The sequence below is a fragment of the Leuresthes tenuis genome, unplaced genomic scaffold (assembly GCF_036924035.1).
Source record: "Leuresthes tenuis unplaced genomic scaffold, fLeuTen1.0.hap1 SCAF_12, whole genome shotgun sequence".
In the NCBI taxonomy this organism is placed as follows: Eukaryota; Metazoa; Chordata; class Actinopteri; order Atheriniformes; family Atherinopsidae; genus Leuresthes; species Leuresthes tenuis.
The window spans coordinates 27145734-27164288 of NW_027325366.1; the positions used below are offsets into that span (position 1 = coordinate 27145734).

The 18555-nt window shown below is 36.3% G+C and overlaps 1 protein-coding gene across 1 annotated transcript in view; it reads right to left on the reverse strand.

The window, feature by feature from the left end:
* The window catches only part of lrp1bb (low density lipoprotein receptor-related protein 1Bb), a 259749-nt gene that overhangs the window by 192908 nt on the left and 48286 nt on the right, over positions 1-18555 (reverse strand). The gene's annotated exons all lie outside the window — the stretch shown is intronic.

The window sequence follows — 18555 nt, forward strand, 5'->3', positions numbered from 1 at the left end:
CAATGTGACCCGTCGCTACTTCTGTTCAGCGCCTAGCAAAAGTGGTAATTTGTTTCTAAGCTTAACCCACAGACAATCAGACAGGCTCAAAGTCCCCCTCCTACTCACTCTTCCTATCTCCGTCTCTTTTCCCAGTGTGTTCCTAACCCATTAGTGGTGGGAGGGGAGCAAGTGGGAGATCAGGTCCGTAGCTTCTGAACAGTGGGAGTGATAATTCAACGCACGGCTGCTCCCTGCCCCAGCACCCTCCAGCAAATTCACTACCCAGGGACAAATCTGAAAAGGTCAAACATCTCATCCATTCTGCCTCTTCTATTCCCACTGATGCAATATAGCTGGTATCTTACAATTCAAATCAAGGTCCCCTTTGAAATATCCAGTTTTTTTTTTTAAATGTATGCCTCTCAAAAACTGTACACAGAAGCCATAGAGTTAAAAAGATAATGGTGGTCACACAAAGACGCATGAGTACTCAAGGTAGCATGATGAAGATTTAGTCTGTCACTAACAGTTAGATTCCAAAGAGTTTAAGAGCACCAATATAAATATGTACCTTGCCAAGTATCCTTCAAAATGCTTTTAACTTCGGAAGTGCACACCATTTTTCTTTTGCAAAGGGAAATAATACATTTCCCTTTCATTTCCTCAGCTGCAGTCTAATGAGATTCTTGTAACCATCTTCAAGCTAAATTCAACACTCTTTCAGGGCAAAACAAATGTAATATTATGTAGTGTTGTGCTTGATTCGAAAGAATTTAGTGTCCCACATTACAAGTTACTGAACAGAAATATGCATTTCACTTTTTATCCCACATCAACAAAACAAGCAGTTTAGACAAATATTGCGTTTTTCCAAACAGAAAACAGCTGAACTATATGTATGCCAACAACATCGTTTACACAAAATAGCAAGGCCTCAATCAGCACATGCTGTGCTGTGGTTGGCAGAGACACACTCAGATTAAGTCTCTAAATGGCTGTTTCCTATGCCTTCAAAGCTGAATTGATTACCATTGAAAAACACAGGGCTAGTAACAGAAGGGCCATTTTTTCAAGTTCTGAGGTACGCAATGAAAAAAAAAGCCCCTGCACTTCAGAGAAGCCCAGTTACCTCCTGATGTTCTACCTCTTTTCAAGCCTCTTCATCTTCAAAGCTTAGGGGACAAATATGAGCAAAAAAATGACCCCTTGTGTCATTTCATCCTTTCTTTCTGCTTTTGCAAACAGCCTCTGCCTGACAGACTGCACAGTCCCTGCAGCTGCTGGAAGACAACAGTGGGGCAGACATGCAACTGAGGGAAGGTAAACAGCTCTGTTGTCCTTTTCTCTCATATAGCAATAGATTTGCATTAGAAATACACATGAAGGTGTACTATAATGAAACATTACTAATTTTCTGGATAATTCCACACAAACATAAAACAAACAAGTAATAAATAAATAAAAAAATGTCATGTTCACCCTCTGCAGTGGAAAAACACCCAAACTGGTTCCATCACCATAACAGTGGAAAACACATGGAAGGCACTCAGCTGGGCACATTATCACGAGCACCATTCCTGACACCCAGCAGCACACACTGGCACAACATTGTGGCTCATTAAAGCTGCTGAGTCTTTGAAAGGTGCCAGGTTTTCAGAGGAACAAAGAGTTATTTTTGAGACAGAAAGACAGTTTGCAAACCTGCCGCAGCAAAACCTGCCAGCAGTCTTTGCCGCATATATTTTGATCAAGTTTTTCATTGAGATGAGGGATGAATTTCAGTGTTGAGCCTCTTACTATACAAGTGCAATATACTGTAACGGAAACAAAGCACAACAAATTTCTTCCTCCTGCATTTTACAGCGAGGCATACACTGTCCCATTTGCTCAGTCCTATTAAACTGTGAATTACCTGAGAGCTTAGGTCTTTATTTATCTTTCTAAACAACATTATACTACAATGAGGTAAGCTACAAACCACTGAGACCTCAACAATCCCTTGAATTACATTGGGTGCACATTTCACAGATACTTTAGATTGGATAATTCTTAAGCCACAGACCTATTTAAACAAAACCTGTTATAGAGGCAGCAGTGCAATACACAGCTCAAAGAGGCGCATCAAATATCAGTTTTGCCGCACAGCATTCTGTGGATATTAGCAAATAAGTTGCCAACACAACATAAGAAAAGATACAAACTTCAAGGGAGCATTTGCCCTGTGATGAATTTAAGAAGTTAGGAAATAATTAAACTTTAATTACAACTTGAAAAACCATTAACTATCTAGGAACAACAGCAAATGTCATGCTATGGAAAATTTGAAAATGTGAACTGAAGTTTGTTCACCCAAAGGTGCTGGACATGAGGGAAAGCGAAACAAACATATAAAGTTCACATCATTTTCTCAATATATAAAAGAATTGAACTTAACCCAATGCAAACACCATGAGCACTCTTGTTACATTGGTTACACTTAAGTTGTGCTATAACTTTGTCACCTCCCATTTGGCTTTGAGGTTAGCATTAGATATCAACGGCACTTGGAGTGTGTTAGAACAAGTGCATGGTTAGGGTTAAAATACAATGTGGCCATTACCCTCACGAATAGAGTTTTTACACTTCACATGCAATTATTCTCATGATTTTGGGAAGAACACAGTCTCAGGATCTGGCACTATTCAAAGTCTTCCAGGTCTTTTCATCTGTAACTTAACAGCCCAATGACTGTGTTGGAGCATCTCTAAAACAGCAAGTCTTAAAAGGGGCCTTCTGGGACATTATAAATTTAGGTACACCTATAATCTCTAAATTCCAAAATCAACTCAAAGCATGACCTGAAAAGTGATTAAACAAGACAAAGCTTGAGCATCTGATGTACACAAATTCAAAGTTCTTTTGCCACTGTCTTGGTACTTGGAGAGTCCATGCCTCAGCTGGTTGAAGGTGGTGGCATGTAAAGGACCAACAACATGTTAAAACAGGGAGGTTATGACACTTTGGCTCATCAGTTTCTCCCATATACTCATATTTTTTTAAATATTTGCACATATATGAACATGAAGAAGTAATTTCAAATCCTGTCACACTGACAGAGCCAAAGTTGCATCCTGGCCAGCTGCAGGTCATATGCATTATGGATGAGTATGAGGCTATGAGCCAAACTAAGCAGCTTATTAAGTATCACAATAGTATAATGTGGTTTCTCCTTAATCCTCATATTTTCAATCTGCTAAAGGAACCAAGATACTGTGATGCATCTCAATAAGTTACACCTGCAAACTGAGTCCCTATTACTGGCGTTTCTCTAGAAGTGCCATATGTTATGCGTTATTTAGTCTTAAATGTCATTCGCTTCAAATCTGATCAGAGAAGAATAAAAGTATAGTGACTCTGCTCAGTGATGAGAAACTGCAGGATGTCGTAACAGCTCAGAATGCATGCCCAGTTATAGTCGCACATATGTTCTGCAGCAGCACAATTACCCCTTGTTCAAGCTCTTAGAAGTTTTTGTTTTACTAGAATTACAAAGCCACATCATTAGAGAGCTATATTAGATGAAACTGAAGAATGAAATAATAATGTTCTAAGAGAGAAAATAAACTCTGAAATCTGAAGTGCAACATAACTGGCTCCAGGAAACGCCAGCATGTACCCATGGCCATTCCACCACTGGCAATGCTTAATAACTTTGCATTCCAGCCATGAAATGGGTGAGAAATCAATACTTTATGGCTTTGGGGCCTTCAGAGGATACTATATGACCTTCACCAAAGAGCAAGGTCACTATTATTCTTTCAAAAACAGCAGAGCCGAGTCAACACATTTTTAAAAGGGATCCTCATATGATTAAAAAAAAGTTTCTGAAGACAATCATAGACTAGCCTACTGCTCCTTGGCATAAATCCCTGCATAAGTAAACAATCAATAAGAGGACTTTAGCTTTTTTGTTCTTTCATCCTGGACCTGCAGGTTTTCTGATTTATCAGGTGAAATACTGGGAGGAATCTGGAGTTTAGGACTGGGGTTTTGGCACAATTATTTGATCAAGTTTTTGATGAAGTTTTTCTTTTCTTGCATAAAATATTTTGATGATCTTACAGAAACTATAGGATGGGGAATATTAAGGCAGGTACTGCACTCGGATATCTTATGGTGCCCAACATATTTGTTTCATAAAAACTATTTGTTGAATTTGTAAAGAAAAGAAAAAGGCACACTCACACCACTGATCTGAAGCCAGATCATGGTTCTAATGTAGCAGTACGAAGTAACTGTTGGCACTTAAGAGAGTCGGTAATAGTATAGCAAGGAGTAGAGATCAGCATGGAAAGTTGACGAGTGAATGCGCTTTCCACATTTCTCCTCTACTTTCCTCCATCTAATCTTATAACCAGTTAATCCCTCTAGTTGCCTCCATTAATATTGTTTTTTATTGAGCAAATGAAATATGCAAAAATTAATATTTGAATTGATTCAGAGCTGAAATTCAAATTAAGGGCTTTTGAATTTTCTATGACCAGGGAATATTTTAAACATCTTCCAAAGTGTTTAGAATATGTAGAAGTAATGTTAAATAAATTAAGAAATCATTTCATTCACCAGTCACTTTCATCCATACCGCTATTTATTCATTAATTCTTGTATTACAGTAGATAGAAAATGTTTATGCTTTCTCACTCTTAAGGTACATAAACATAGATCAAAACACTTCCGGACAACACAACGATATTATACGCATCAAGATAGGTGAGGATCGCCCTCAATACATATTTCCATAGCACCATCGCTTCTTTCGCACACCACCTTGTTTACCCTGCTGGCTGCTATTCATGGTTTTCTGCGGAATAGCCTGTAATTGCTTGTGATGATATTTACATTGTTTGCGAACTGGGGGGAAAAAATGCATCAATCTCTGAAATGTATATAATTTATTAAATTTAAAATCAATCATGAGAAAAGCATCATTGGCATTTCTCTCTTTTTTTTTCTTTACTACATATACCAACAAGACCATATAAATCAGAATAATTTTTTTCTGTTTCTGATTAGTTGTATTATATGTTTATGTTGGCATTGTTGTGATCTTGGTTTTGTTGGACCTGGATTAGGTTTAAGAATTACCACAACCTGCCCTGTGTTACTCATGACCTTTCCCAGTATATAGTATAAGGCAGTGGTGCCTTGAGGACGCAATTTTCGTTTCTGATATAATTAGTAAAATTTCTCTCCTACATTTTAGGAGTAAAGAATGCAGTAAATCTGCTAAAAACACAGTGAACAAAGGAACACCGTTGAGGCATGTGGACACCTGCCACATCACATTTCTTGTTTCTCTGACTGGAGCAATTGTCCAATTGCCTCCAGTGCCATTTTTGATCTAATCCAGCTCATAATACTCCTTGAAATTCAGATTCAGTTGAGAGATTACAGACAAATTAACATTTATGGATGTAGGCATTGTCCAATCTCACTTGTAATGTATTTCATCTCCACAATAACTTTGCAGAGATGAAATGCATTACAAGTGAGATCGGACAATCCAGAATAATAGTAACATATAGTTATCTTAGAACAAAATTGAAATAAGAAAAATGTAAAAAATCCAGCACCTTTTAAGGGATCTAAAATGTTCACTGGTTAAAATTAATTCTTCACATGTGAATTGAATTTGCATGAGAATGTGTCATTATACGGCCAATAATAGAAAATCACAGCCCTGCCCACCCGGCCTTTCCTCATCTGGCCTGCTTTTGATGCTCAATCCAAGGTCACCTAATCACTGGGTTCCTTCAAAGACCCCTATCTTAACCAGCTGCAGTCTGAAGGATTTATTCCTCACTCCATGTCATGATTACCAATCAGCTGGAGTAATAGCTGCTTAAGCAGACAGGGTTTCTGTCATCACTGAGGGGTGAAGTGCCAGTCAAGGTTTCCACTGAGTCTGTGGGGCATGTCAGTGCCATGAGTGTAGCCTCCAGATTAAACAGCATTATCAGAGTGGAGAGAAAGCTGTTATGGTGAAGAATTACATCCACCCTGGCCCCACGGTACCACAGCAGACATCAAGCGAGCCATATGTTATCCAACAACTCCATACCTTGAATAACACCTTGAATCTTCAAAACAGATTACCTCATAACAAAAAAAAATGATCAGAATTCTCTCTCGAATACGAGGTCACAGCAGTAAATTTTTTTTCCAACAGTTCAACAAGATCATTAAAAAGATAACAAAATAAACACCTGCTATAAAATTGCAACCAAGCAGACGTTTAAATTCCAGAACTGATGATATAGACAATTTGTGACACAAAGTCTAATAAGGATACCATAAGAGATGGCCTGAGCTTACAAGAGTGCACCGAACAGTTATAATTATGAAATCGACACTAAAGCTACAAATATCAGGAATCCTGTATGATTTTTACTCTCCTAATCACCCACAGCCAGCTGATTCTAATCAAGAACATACTGGATTCATCATGCTGTGGGAATACTTGTTAAGATTTTGATGACAGTCTTCAGAATAAGCAATCAAGGCGCATATGAGAGATAAATGACTGAATGAGACTTACAGACGGATTTTGTTGAAGGCTGATTTGCCATCTGATTGTGTGCATTTTTCCTTTGATCTATCCAACAAATGGCTTAGTGTTGCAAAGAAGACAAACTTTTCAATTTCAATTATGATGTGTAGTAACAAAAAGTAAAATAAATTCTATCACACCATATTTAAAAAAAAGGATAAATGACTAAACAGACTAAAGATGTTCAGTAGCCTTTAAGCAGCCAAAAGGCAACATTAAAAAAGGCCAAAGTGGTTTGACAGTCTATGTGGTGTAATAAACCACTTCCCATTGCTAATGTGACATTTCTGTCTCATTGCTTGCCAATGGACCACAGAAGCATGTGATTAAGATGGACTTGCCCTTTATTTAAGTTTTCCACTTTACTGCAAACTGGCCCAGTTGGGAGTGAGCTTACACATAACTGATTTAGCTATGTTCCATTAGAAATGGAGAAACATGTCCTCTCCAATGCTACTCACAAAACACACCAGTCTTATTACGCCATGGTAGCAGTCTGACAGACGATTCTGTAATCCACCAAGGGCTTGAGGAAGCGCTGTTCAGGGGCAATGAACTGTTTTGCACAAGTGGGCAACCAAAAATGAGCATTATACATGTACTTTTTCGTGGTTCTTTATACTGATTAAATTGCACATCAATTACACATTAAATATATTCTTTTCACTAAATTAAATTATGTGTTAAGAAACAATTATTATCATAATATAGGCTTTATAGTATTGTATGAATACTTGATTTATCTAGAGTTGCAGAAATGATCCTTTATCCATCCATCCATTTTCTATACCCACTTAATCCAATTCAGGGTTACGTTGAGGCTGGAGCCTATCCCAGCTGTCAACCCTCTTGCTGTGAGGCGACGGTGTCAACCACCACACCACCGTGCAGCTTGCATTTACAGTAGCAGAACAAAAATTTTTTACAGCAAAAGTGCCAGTACTTTTTTCATGTAGTAGCTGCGCTCATAGCAGAGCTTAGATGGATATATTTCCATCTATGGTGAGTGATTTAGTCAAGCTGTCAGCTCTCCAGCACAAATTGTTAAATTACAGTGGCCACTGTCACAAGCATGTTATCTGAAGACTAATATATATTTCTGTATATGTATATATATATATATATATCTATAGATACATACATACATATAAAATCGGCTGAATCAGTTGAATCTGACTGTTGGCATGTTGGGCATCACCAGTGACTTTATTTGAACTGATGGCACGAAGAAAAGTTGCCTTGAACAGAAGTTTTTGTATAACAGTGACTTAATAAAATGCGTAAAACCATAATGAATCGATGGTTTACATTAAGATAAGCCCTTTATACATATTTAGAAATGAACAATTAAAGACCCATAAAACTAAACTAAAGTAGAAACAAAAAAGAAAATTGTGTAGTATGGTTGTATGTGTTGTATGGTTTTTCTGTGACATCCTTTGATCTAACTCGCTCTTAGTGTACTATGCTGATAGTTGATGATTGCCGTTTATGCCCTCTGAAAAGGAACTAATCACCACAATATAAACTGAAATGAGAGTGATCCTCAAACCATTTTTCAAACCTACACATCAGTTGTGTCTTAACTTGCCAATGCACAAACGTGTGGGTGTATTATTTTTTTCAAAATCTGCTGCAGGTCCAAAAGCTAATGAGAGCAAGAAAAATTATAAGAAAAAATATATAACTTGTTAAACAAAGCTGAGAACAGAGTGCTTTCCACGACTGAGCCTAAAGAAATTACTAATCTGGCTACATTAATATTTCCTAAAAAAGAAAATATTCCCCTCCAAAATTGCAAAATAGGGAGAACAGCTCTTTGCCCCTTAGATATTTTACGGTACGTAATGTGATTTCTCTTACAGGCTTTCAGTGAAATAAGAATGTATTGACTGATCTGTCTTTGATCATAACCTATAACCACTTATTAGCTTTATGCCATACATTCATATTTTTTCAAAATATGTCACTAACTATTTCTACTTGGAAACTAGTAAAATGCCTACACAATAATGGAAATCAGTTGTATGGACTTGCCTTGCTACAACGCTACTGCCACTAGCCCACATAAACTTGGAAAGGTTCACATTTTGAACAAATTTCCAAATGACAACAAAATTCAAAATCCAAGATAAACTAGAGACAGAGAAACTATTGACCTGATGACTGTATTTTTCCTTTTTCTTTGCAGGTTGGCTGAGGCAGAGAACTAAGATATTCGGTCTGTCATTTTGTGCTCAAAATTAAATTCACTGTATTAATATTTAACAGACATTATCGGTATAAACAAAAGTTTGGATATACCTATCTATTCTTTTTTAAGTGTGATCTGTCTAAACCTGTAGCAGTTCATCTGTGTCTGAGGCTAAGACCACTCAAATAAATTGACAGGTCAAATTAAAATCATTACGACTTCTTTAGTCAAACATCTCCTAACAGTTCCAAAACTAATTTACATGTTAAGTGGGATAAGAAAAGAAAAGTCAAAGGAGAAGGAAACATTCCAACATTGAACACAACAAACATTTATTCAAAGGCATTGCAAAAAAACAGAATAAAAAATAAAGATGTTTGGAAGCAAAAATGCGGACCGATTTCTTCAGTTTGAGTTCTTCACTCATGGACACATTTCTAAAAGAAAGAGATTGAAAATAACTAACTTACTCTCTCTTTATCATTTCTTGTGCACCTCAGGAATTCAAGAATTAAAGGATCACAAAATTTGATAAATAAACCGTTGAAACCTAACATCACATCGCTCTTATGTGAATGCAACTTAAATTAAGCAGATTGTCTGTATTGAATGGGACTACAGGCAGTTATGAGCCAAATCCATCACAGAAGTCGATCAGGTCGGCCTCTTTGGGGCATGAAAGTGAGTCAACATAGGGAGGATCAGATCTACTTTATTGCCTGATTAAAATCAATTTGGTGTGTCCGATGCTGAAGGTGGAGGGATGGAGTGAGCAATGAGAGATAGTTGAGCTTCTCCTCTTCTCAGACTACTGAGTGATTATAATGTGATGGTGGGAGCTGGCTATAAAAGCTCCAGGACTCTATGATTCATGACATGTGGCAAAGGAAAAAAAGAAAAATAGAAAGGTCATCAGATGTGCCCTTTCATGCAAAACAGATATGATTAAAAGATTATGGAATAACTATTTTGATATGGCAGGATAATGAGCCCTCCCATAGGAGAACAAATAAGCATCATATTGCATGCTGCATGCAAGATCACATTCACTTCATCCAATTCTATGATTTCACTCATTTTAAACAGCAGCTCAATAATATTGTGATGAGCAAAATTATAAAATAAATAGAATTCATTGTACAATGCTTTCTATCTGGCAGGTTAAACCTGGAGAAATATGTCAGACTTGATGAGCTCAAGAGCTTCATTTCTAAGAAAAAAGATATCTACACTACATCATAATCAATGGTAAAAATAACAGTTTAGCAGTACTGCTAAAAATTGCCAAGACTGTTGGAACTCCTGTGAGTAATTTGACTCATTACGTGATATATGACCTTTATACAACTAATTAACAAGGTTGTGAGCAACTTGTGGATATGTGTTTTAAGGAATTGGATGAAATGCAAATACCACCATAGATTTGCAATGTACCAAATTTGCAGTTTCTTGTGCATCATGTTAAATCTGGTGAGGTTCAACTAAACTGTGAGGGATAATCTGTCAACACTAGGACTCAAGATATAGCTACAAACTACCTGCCTGAGGCCTGAGGCCTGGGTACACACATGTACAGTACATGTGTCCTCTAATTGAGTAAACTGATGTGAATAGATGGTTCGAGTAATTGAACATCACTACACTGCTGAACACTGCCCAATTAAAATATGATTTTAAAAGAGAACCAGATCAACAACTTGAGTTACACTGACATAAATATTAAATAAATATTTACTTTACAGCTTATAAAGCACACATCAAAATTTGCAATCATCTTTTAAATGAAATACAATAAAATGTTGTTGGTGATGGTTTACATAGAAGCTAAACATCCAAAAAGCTCTCCTTTTTGTACTCTCCTTTCAAAACGCTTTAGGTTAAAAACATTTCTTATGCAGCATGACAATATATGTAATACACAATGTCCATTATGGACACGTAAAATAGTGAAAGCATTGTAGGGACTGTAATTATTTTTCCTAAATGGTAATAAAAAAATAAAAAAAAAGTTAAACTGCAGGCAGGTATCACAATATATTTCCCGGAAGGTTTTACTACGAAGTAATGCTATATATATACTGGTATATAGCATCACTGTCATCACCTACAATGTATATGTATATCATATATGTATTTAATTGTATTATTGTATTATAAATAGTGGTATCAGTCAGTAACAATGGGAGATTCTGCTAAGTATAGACTTTAGGTTATAAAACACCATCCCCAAAAGCAAAGCCATTTGTAACCATTGTAATGAGCTGCTTTAGTATAAAAAGAAGAAAAACAACATAAACAATGCATGAAGCCATGTGCTTTTAAAATGTTTATTTCAGCCCCTACTGAGCACAAATCAATAAACGCAAATGAATAAATAAACAAATAACCACAGCTGTCTAAAAGATGCATATGTAGGATTCTGACCTTTGCTCAAAGTGTAAAGTAGGTAAGGTACTACTTTTTCCAAAGAAGTGGACTCTGTACATTGTGAAAATCCCATTTCCTTATTTAATGACTAATGGAATTTAGTTAAGTCCCACACAGTATGAGCTTAGAGCAGGCAAATACGGAAATAAGGCAACCTGTGAGCCACATTAGATGGAATACAGTTGGCTTGTAATAGGGGAGGTAAAAAAAAAGTAATTAAAAACAGTTTGTTTGTTGATTTACTTTCCTTTTTTTTCTGAGATGATCATACGCTTCTTAGTCTATACAGTATTATAGGCTCACAGGCAACATGAGGTTCAGCATCTTGCCCATGGACACTTCAACATCTGGTCCAGAGTTGCCGGGATTCAAACCATAGGCAGGCAACTGACTTTCTCCTGAGCTACGGCTTCACCAAAGTGGAGTCCATCTCCACTTTCCCACAGGTTGCAGCGAGAGGCTACATAGTCACATCATAAATGATAAAAATGGTGTTAATTGGCTGACTTTGGAAAACTAGATCTACTACTGACCCTGTAACTTGAAACAGTGCTTTATGCCGCCATCATGTACAAAATATTAGAAAGGGTAAGACTTGATAGTTAACCTTGAATGTTCAAAAAGAACAGTCCATTACAGAGTCAGTACTGACCTACTGACTCTCACATAAAACATCAAATATTTTCAGCCTTTTTAGTATCCTACAGTGCAGACTGGTCTTCATCCATAAAAGTACATCAAATATATTATTATCATTACATTTACAATGTAGTTCATTTTCTACAGTAGATTTCAGTCTAATCTGTCAGCTTCAGTCAACTAACTGTGCCACAGGGATATTCTTTCTTTCTTTCACTTGACTGATTTTTTTTTCTGTCAAAACTTCAGCTTTGTCTTGTTTTTTTGTAAAGGAATTATTACAATTCCTGCCTTGAAAAAGTACCTAAAAGCTTTCAAGCTCTGCAAGACAAATGATAGCAATTCCTGCTCTTGAAAAGATGAAATAGGCTTTCAAGCTTTCAAACATGACAGTTAAAGAGAGGGGTTTATACTTTGCATTGAATGGTAACTGCAAAAATACTGTAATGGCACTTTACTGCAAAGTTTGGAGGACGGAGTTGTGATGGTGCTCTCTTTGAAGCTTCTGTAATTACTTTCCTGTTTTAGGCAGAGAGCATTACAACAAATTTTGAATAGCTGATATCATTTGTGAGACCATAGTAATGTGAAAGGAAAATATACTGGGGATTCTTTCTCAGGTTAAACCCCAATTAATTAATAAAGCTTGACAACAATCACACAAATATTTTCTTTAGTTACATTATCTCTTTTAATAAAATGTTAATTAAAATTCACTGTTTCTTCCTCTATCATTGTTTCTTTCTTGGGAGTGTTTAAAATGTGGCTGTCAGCAATGTAAAAAATAAGTCAGGGGCTGTTTCACTGCTGTTTTTCATAGCTACATATAGCTGGTAGCTGTTTATGAGTACTGAATAAGGGCTGGCATTTTCTATGCCTCCAAGACGCTGTTGCAATGCCAAAGCAGTGCAAGCGCAGTGGGAGGTTGGAAACATGAAAAAGTCATTCAAAATTGAAGCCCTTCAGAGCGAGTCAATGTTTGAAACAAAGAAAAAAAGGAAAATCCACTATAGCATGCTAGTGTATGTACGGACATATATTCCTTGTAGATAATACAGCCAACACAAGAAAAATGATGATGCAACATGAGGATATTTGAAGGAAAACAGTTTGATACCCAATGGTTTGAGCACCAAAAACATTCCTCAGTGAAATCCTCAGGCAATATTATGTCAACACCTGAATAGCGTATACATTTTTAATGAAAGGCTGTAGAAATGTTACTTTGATAAATACCTCATTAGGTACAAGATGTACCGAGCATGTTAAAACTTTTACACTAACAGTCTAAACAGTCTGTCTTGGCACAGAGAACTGTCTCATTTAAGTCCTGCAGAAAAAAAAGCTTCCAGCCATGACTCGTTTTCACTAAACAGGAAGCAGGTGTTGTACTTGTAGACTCAACATATGACTTAATCCAATGAACACTTATTTATTTTGGAAAAAGGACTTGCCAACCTGTGAGATGATGTAACTGTAACTGCAAAGGGACTACTTTTATAGTACAATGGTAGAGTTGTGCAGAACCTCTGGCATCCCTCACTAGAAAAATGGAAATGATTATTGAACAATTTTGTGATCCTTGTGACCCATTGATCTAAATAAGCATAGAACTGCACTAAATCAGTGAAGGGTTGCTCATGTGTTTCTTATAAAAGTTGCAGAAACAGAAAAAAAAAAGGTTTTTCAGACAAAACAAGTACTGACATGTAAACAAAAGTGACTAAAAGCAACCACACTAGAATGTACTGGTTTTAAACAAGATCAGAATGGTGAAAGTTCCAACTGACTGCAGCAGGATTTGGTTAGACTTCACCCAGCTGTCAACATGAATGGGGAAATATCCTAACAAATGCCAAAATAAGCGATTCTAGATATACTCCCTTTCTATACAATATAAAATCTTTTTTTTTTGTTTTGTACTAAAGTCAGTTTTTAGGTTTCTCTGTGGTTTCTTGGTGGGTTTGAGGTGGATTTAAGTTGAGATAGGGTAAGATGGGCAGGGGGTTTAAGAAGTATTATTCTCAGTACTTCTTTTATTGCTTCTACTAATTGACTGATTGACCTTGTAGCTATAGCTCCAGAATAACAGGTATGAATCCATTGGTTTCATTTGTGTTAAAGTTATTGTAGATTTTTTTAAAAAGTGAGTATTTCCATAGAATTAGGCCCAGGATTTTCTTTTTTTTCTGCCACTTCCATTAAAATGCTGTGGATCTGGCCTTCAAACTCAGTTATATTGGAGAAATACGACCACACCATGAGTTCCACACATTGTGTAGTGGGGTGCTGTGGTGGTGCTGTGGATTATCTTTAACACAAACATTTAAACAAGGTAGATATACATTTTTTTCTTGTAATCTTTAATTCTGCACAGTCCTTCAAATCACATCTACATGGAAATATGCAATATAACTAAAACTTGCCTAACATGTCACATATCACACACCTGACATTCGTCTGGCACATGTTTTTATATACATTTATATAATATATGTACAATGTGCAACAGTAACAATCTTCAGTATTTTAGACATACAAAAGTGAAACCACTAGAACACAAAGAAGCACTTGTACTCTCCATGCCACCCTGGCTGCATCAATATAAAAATTCTGGGTAGGTTACACCTCTAACATACTGCAGAAAATAGTCACAAGTAGTGAGAAGTTGCTAGCAGAATATTAGCTTGGGAGGTAAAAGCTGCTTTGGGAATATTGGTGATTTTATTTTTCCACTTTGTGAAAGTTTTAATGCAAATATTGCAGATTAGGGTTTAGTTGATAAGCTCTACCAAGAGAGGTGACTTTGTTAGTGAAAACCAATGGAAGATTATTAAATTGGTTGTTAATATGTTAAACAATCGATTATAATAAGCATATATTTATGAAACTGCCAGTCTTTGTAAGATCTTGTACTGCCTCCAGTTTTAACAGTCACTGACAACATTTTCATGTTTAAGCTTTAAAGGAGAGCCTGTGTTATAACATCTACTCTACTTTTCCAAACATAACTGTGTATTTCGAACATATAAACTTAATGATGTACACAAGTTCTAACCCAAACAACATACTTCAGTAGAAAACCAATTAATCTTGAATGGGAAGGGAAGTGGAAAGGTGAAAGGGCAGTGGAAAATATAGTCCAGGATGAGTCCTGAACTAAAACAGAAAGCTTGTATATTTTGGCATCCTTAATCGAGGAGTTGTCACCAAATAAAGCCTTAAAGTACAAGTGAATGCTAGTTTCCAAAAAAACATAATGAACATAATGAAATGAAAATCTAAGTTATCATACAAGGATCTCTTATTTCAAAGTTTTACGTTTGAACTGCTCCACCATAATCTTCTCCTGCCCCTCAAGGAAGACTTGTACCCATACTTCCTCAATGGGGAACAAAGCCAATGACTTTTCATTGTCATTGCTTTTATAGTGCTGGAATGAAATTGTAAAACATCACATTCCACTGCATGTAATGCAGACTTTCATACATTTCTGTGAGATTATGTTGCCAAACAAAAAACAATACTAATGTGCTCATGCTGTATGTATATGAGTTTATGGATTGGTTTATATACAGGACAATTTGAACTATCTACACCTAAAACTTTTCCCCAGTGGAGTACCACTGCAAGAAAAAAAGAAAGAAATGGGAGAAAAAGAAAAAGTGCTTGTTCAAGTCAAAATTGGACTCCAAAGGCTCAGTTTAAGTTTCAGCAGTAAATCAGGTCAGTATCTTTTGTACAAATCTGCCTCCCTAGATATATTTACTGCACCAGCTATGGTAGAAGGATACCATCTATACTTGCATTTGTTGCTTCACAATTAAGTTGGATATGTATTTACAGTAATGAATATAAAAAATAGTGAATATTTACAATATGATGAAAAATTGACAAATTTGCAAGAATGCTTTCAATTCCTCTACATGTGTTACACGTAAACTAAAAAAGGCAATATACTTTGGATTGAATAACACTCTTCTACCACTCCTCTTCCACTAAAAGTTCTAGTTAGCTTCCAAATCTAAAAAGCTTAAAAGCTTAGTTGTTTTTTGTTCAGATTCTGTATGAATGAACATGTGACTTTAAATGCAATTTTTCCAAAATAAAATAACAAAACATTTCATTGTGATGTATAATACAGTAAATTATATAGTCTACAGTTAACTTACACTGTCCCTACAATATTGTCATGGTAACATAGGGAAGGATGCGTTATTATAAGCGGCTGTCTTTGAAGCCTGCTCATAACACCAAGCAACGTGGGCATTGATGAGGCTTATGACTGAGTCTTACTTGGCTCCATGCACATCTAAAAATACTTTGCCCATCAGAGTCTTTGGAGAAGACAAGGGAGACATAGGAAACAGGTGAAACAAAACGTAGCTGGAAGTGTACTAAAGTTTCCTTGGCTGAGACTCGCTTTGTATATTGTTCCAAAAGTGGTGTTGTGTTGTCTACCAACGTAAAATTTCTAACAGCCTCAAAAATATAGACGTGAAAAACTTCAAATTGCACAAGAAACACAAGCTAGTTTCTGACAAGCAGTTCTCATAAGATTTAAGTGTCAAGTTGTTGAGTGAAAAAAATAAAACTGTGTGTCAAATTCAACAGAACATATCACAGTGCTAAAGAAGACATGTCCTTTACTAAATTTAACTCCAAGTTCATCGCCCAGGTGTTAGTAAGGGGTAAGTTTCGTCTCTGTTCTTCTTGACCATCGTTTTATGATCTTGGTTTAACACGATCCCCCACATTTAAGATTGCTTCACCATCGCTTATACAAGTCTTTGCTTATTTAATCCTAAACCTTTTATTCATGTAAATAAGTCATAAAACTACGAGTAGTAGGAAAACATATTGTTCTTAACAGAATTGTAACAAATCTGGTAGTTATGCTAATATTTTAGAAGCTTGTTGACAAGTATCAATGTTTTTTGTCTGAAACTCTCAAGCTGCAGAACTTTGAAAAAATAATTACCTCTTTTTACTAAATTATTTGTGAAAGTTTAGTCACTTTTTGAGGGGAAACACCCTTATAGCCAATACGGTTGAGTCAATACAGTGCACTGAGAATGATTTATTGTTAAGCACATATGACCACATGGGGATCTTTTAAGACCTAAAAACTATGTTATTTGATTTTTCACTAATTGTTGATAGTTTCACACATATATATATATATATATATATATATATATATACCACAAATGCACAAGGATAGGAAAAAGAAACATAAAGATATGTCTTAAACTTAGATTAGATTTGTCATCCATGCATGTGACCACAGGCAGAAACATGTGGTAATTCAACCAAAGCGTGGTTGACGTTACAGCACTCACTGTCACTTTGGAGACGGTAGGGTAAATTTCTAGTACAGCAAGGCCCTGTTTACTATGACCACATCTGCTCTATTTTCTCTTGCCTGGTTGCACCGACCTCATATGATGAATGCTGTCCTCAAGAGAGAAAAAAAACAGGGCCTGTTGTTATTGATGTTCTCAATTAATAACCCCACACACCACCAAGGATTCGCACATACATTCAGCTCAGTGTAGCATCTCAAAAATCAGCTAAGACATTGTGTGGGATCTCCTTCAAACACTTACTAACAAAGTGAACTGAAAATAGAAAAAAACTGTTTTTAATGCTGAAATTTTTTTCTTTCAATTCGTACAATATATTTATTGGTAATTGTTAAGATCAATAACCTCAAGTAAAGGCTGGTAAATTATGATTCCATTACATTCCAACACATTGCAGGGGGTACTATAATCCATGTTGACTATTCAGTTCTAGATGACCATCGTTTGCTGTAATAAGTCAGGACTTAAAAATATTGAATAATATATCACTGCCTTGTTGCTGTGTGAAACAAAAAAAATGTTGACTATCAACCAGTAATTAAAAATCTATTCCATCCATGTCCTCAGTGTGTCGTGAAAATAGTCTGAAAAGATTTCCATGTTCATCAAACGGTGATGCCAGAAAGAGACGTCTTTGTTGGCAGTGGAAGTGAACCACCTGCTCAGCTTGCAAACTCCAGCAGTCAAAGTGTCTTTCCACCAATGGGCAACTGAAAGTGTTAGACTGTAGTGGCCTTGGGCCAGCATGAGTCGTTGGCTCCTTGTCCTCAGAAGCAACACTGAGTTATTTCCAGAAACTGCACAGGTTTCCCCCACAGGCAAGGTGACTCTATACCCCCCCCCCCGAAATATTTTCCCACCTGGCATGTCAGACCTTTATCACCCCCGTCACAATCTCTGTGGAGGAGAGGCTGAAATATCACTTGTCAGATTCTCAGTGGCTGCATCTAAAAAACTTAATTACCAGTGCTTAAAAAAAATTGCAATCCTTTATTGCAAACATTATTAGAATCTTAAGCATGACACAAGATAATTCATGGCAGTTATGAGACTGAAAGCTCCAAAAGCCAGCAAGTTGACATCAGACCTTAGATATAATTATATTAACTTTCATTTAATGTAAATGGTTCTTATATTGAATATAACATCATCATAGTATTATCAAGCTGTGGAACCTATCTGCTGAGATGCTCTTAATTTTGGTCAATCTTTTGTTGACTAGATGATATGACAGTTAAGCTTTGTCTGCTTGATTTGTGACCTCAGATGATCTCAGACTCAGACCAGATCTCAGACCAGTACAGATAACATGTCTGGGACAACAGGCATGTGCTGTATTATATATCACAAGTCCATTC